Source organism: Galeopterus variegatus, unplaced genomic scaffold (genome assembly GCF_000696425.1).
Source record: "Galeopterus variegatus unplaced genomic scaffold, G_variegatus-3.0.2 Scaffold88, whole genome shotgun sequence".
Classification (NCBI taxonomy): domain Eukaryota; kingdom Metazoa; phylum Chordata; class Mammalia; order Dermoptera; family Cynocephalidae; genus Galeopterus; species Galeopterus variegatus.
In genome coordinates, this window is record NW_007726199.1 from 29705 (window position 1) to 33285 (window position 3581).

The window sequence follows — 3581 nt, forward strand, 5'->3', positions numbered from 1 at the left end:
GAAGAAAACCCTCAGCAAAGGATCTACATAAATAGGTTTATCCAGATTTGACCCTGGGCTAAATGGAAAGCCTGGCTTAAGTGGAATGAAATGACATTTTAAACACTGGGGTGGGGGCTTTTTCAAAGCAGTCATCTCCAAGTCACTTTCTTTCATCTTTCTTTTTCAAACTACCCATAATATACATCTTTTTTTATTTTTCAATTTAAAAACTGCCTTCCTGGTGCCTCTTCACAATTCTTCCCTCTCAGGGTGAAAATACCCTGTCCTGACGGGCCCTAAGAAGAAGAGGTGAGCAAAGCCAAGGAGTCACTTCAGAGCAACCTGTCCCCCCTTGCTGTCTGAGTTGACTGACTCCCCACGTTCTAGAAGCAGATGAAACACCGCAGGTGTCTGCAGGCTGGGCAGCCCCTCAGACATGAGGGCCTGCTGGTGTGTTTGGATTTAGAGCTGAGTCTGCGAGGTCTCAGATGTCTCCTCATGAAAGGATCATATTAGAAGTGGAATGTTGCTATCATCATCTTAGGGAAGAGAACTGGCTTGTGAGCAGAAAAGCTGTCACTCTTTTTTGTACTCAGAGCCACATACCTCTCCTGCCCCACCATGTCCTCCCAAACAGGCTGGAGGTGGGGAGCGCACTTACTAAAAACTGTCCTTATCGTAGAGATGAGGATAAACTGACTTGGTAAACAGTGTGCGACACACTTTGAGGGAAAAGTTTAAGAAGTACGCTAGCAAAAAGTATATCAGAAATAGCACATATTTTGCACAGTCTCCACTGTGGGACAGAGATCAGTCACAGTTCTTAGATTTCCTTAAGTCACAGTTTAAGAAGTACGCTAGCAAAAAGTATATCAGAAATAGCACATGTTTTGCACAGTCTCCACTGTGGGACAGAGATCAGTCACAGTTCTTAGATTTCCTTAAGTCACACATCTCATGGAAACAGAGGGCCCAAATAAGCAGAGCAATTTGGATATAGATGCCAATTACACAGCAAGAAGTGAATGAGGTTTAGTGAAATATTTGCTAAAACTCTCAGGCCCTAGTATAGGAACATAAAGACCAATATTAGCAAAAATGCATGAGAAAGGACAAAGTTGCTAGAATTCAAAAAGTGGTTGCAAACTTCATATGTTGAAATCCTAACCCTCAAGATGATGGAATTAGGAATTGAAGACTTCAGGAGGTGATTAAGTCACCTTGGGATCAGTGCTTTTATAAAAGAGGCCCAAGAGAGACCCCTTGCCCCTTCCACCACGTGAGGACAAGCAAGAAGTCACCATCTGCAGGCCAGGAAGTAGACCCTCACCAGCCACTGAATCTGCCTGCATCCTGGACTTCCCAGCTTCCAGGACTATGTGAAACAAATTTTTGTTGTTTATGAACCACCCATACTATGGAATTTTGTTATAGCGGCCTAAGTACTACGGCAGTTAACACATAATAGTGTGGTATCATAATAGCCACAGAGGTGTACTGCTCAGATCGGCCTTCAAGAGAGGAACTGCTGCAAAGACTGTGGTAAGCTGACAGCTCCAGATGCCCCAACCTTCAGATCCACACCCTTCCCAGGCTGCTCCAAGCCAGTACTGAGCAGTGTGGATACTGGAGCTGGGCCATGTCTGCCCAGTGCAGGATTGCTCCAATGAACCACCTTTGCTCTGGGCAGCCCATCACCCTCACTAAGACTTGGTGGGAGGGCCACTGCAGTCTTCGGCTCTCCCACCGTAATCATTCTTCCCCTCCCCTCTCTTTTCACAGATGCCAGGCACACGGTGGAATCTCTATCCTCTCCCCACCTGCCTGTCCCTACTCCCCCTCCCCTTTATGTCTCACAGGTGTTCCCCCAATAAGCCTTTTGCACTCCTAATTCCATCATGGTGCCTGCTTCCTGGAGGACCTGAACTGATGCCAAAAAATATGTAAATCAGTGCAGTTTTGGCTATCTTTCTGGGAGACAAAATCGTAACTAAAAAAATTATTTATTTATTTATTTATTACACGTACATGTGGGGTGCAATGTTGATTTGCAATAATTATGTAGAATGTGTGCTGGGTAGATCAGTATGTTAGCTTATTCATCATTCCAATATGCAATCATTCTTGTGTCCATTGACCAATTCGTCATTAGCACCCCCTTCCTATCCACTCCCCTCCCCTCTTCCACTTCTAGTTTTCTAAAAGTTCAACATATTACTGTGATTGTTTTTTCTTTCTTTCATTCTCTCTGTCTCTCTTTATTGTTCATTTGTTTATTTATGGATTCAGCTCCCAGCTATGAGTGAAAACATGTGATATTTTTCTTTCTATACCTGAGTTGTTTCACTGAGCATAATTTTCTCCAGGTTCATTCATGTTGTTGCAAATGGTAGAATTCCATTCTTTTTTATGGATGAGTAGTATTCCATTGTGTATATACACCACAATTTCCTTATCCAGTCATCCATCTGTGGACATTTAGGTTGGTTCCATTGCCTAGATATTGAAAATAATAGAGCTGCAATAAACATGGGAGTGCAGGTATCCCTTTGACCTGATGTTTTCCAATCCTCTGGATATATCTTCAAGAGTGGGATTCCTGGATCATATGGAAATTCTGTCTGTAGTTGTTCAAGGAACCTCCATACTGTTTTCCATAATGGCTGCACTAATTTACAGTCCCACCAACAGTGCAGGAGGGTTCCTCTCTCTTCAAATCCTCACCAGCATTTGTTATTCTCTTTTTTATAATGGCCCATCTGACTAGGGTGAGGTGATATCTCAAAGTGGTTTTGATTTGCATTTCCCTGATAATTAGTGATGTTGAGCAATTTTTCATATACCTGTTGGCCATTTGTATGTCTTCCTTTGAGAAATGTCTATTTAGCTCCTTTGCCCATTTTTTAATTGGATTACTTGCTATTTTGCTGTAAAGTTGTCTGAGCTCTTTGTATATACTGGATATTAATCCCTTGTCAGATGCATATTTTGCAAATATTTTCTCCCATTCTGTAGTATGTCTTTTCACTCTATTGATTGTTTCCTTTGCTGTGCAGAAGCTTTTTAGTTTGATACAATCCCATTTGTTTATTTTTCTCTTTTGTTGCCGGCGCTTTTGGGGTGTTATTCATAAAGTCATTGCCCAGTCCTAAATCTGATACTATCCCATTTGTTTATTTTTCTCTTTTGTTGCTGGTGCTTTTGGGGTGTTATTCATAAAGTCATTGCCCAGTCCTAAATCCTGGAGCATTTCTCCTAAAACTTCAGATGTTTTAATGTTTCAGGGCTTATATGTAGGTCTCTAATCCATTTTGAGTTGATTTTGGTATACGGTGAAAGGTATGGATCAAGTTTCATTCTTCTACAAATGGATATCCACTTTTCCTGGCACCATTTATTGAACAGGCAGTCTTTCCCTGATGTATGTTCTTGGTACCTTTGTCAAAGTTCAGTTGGCTGTAAATATGTGGGTTGATTTCTGAGTTCTCTATTCTGTACCATTGGTCCACATGTCTGTTTTTATGCCAGTATCAGGCTATTTTTGTTACTACAGATTTGTAATATAGTTTGAAGTCAGGAAGTGTAATGCCTCCAGCTTT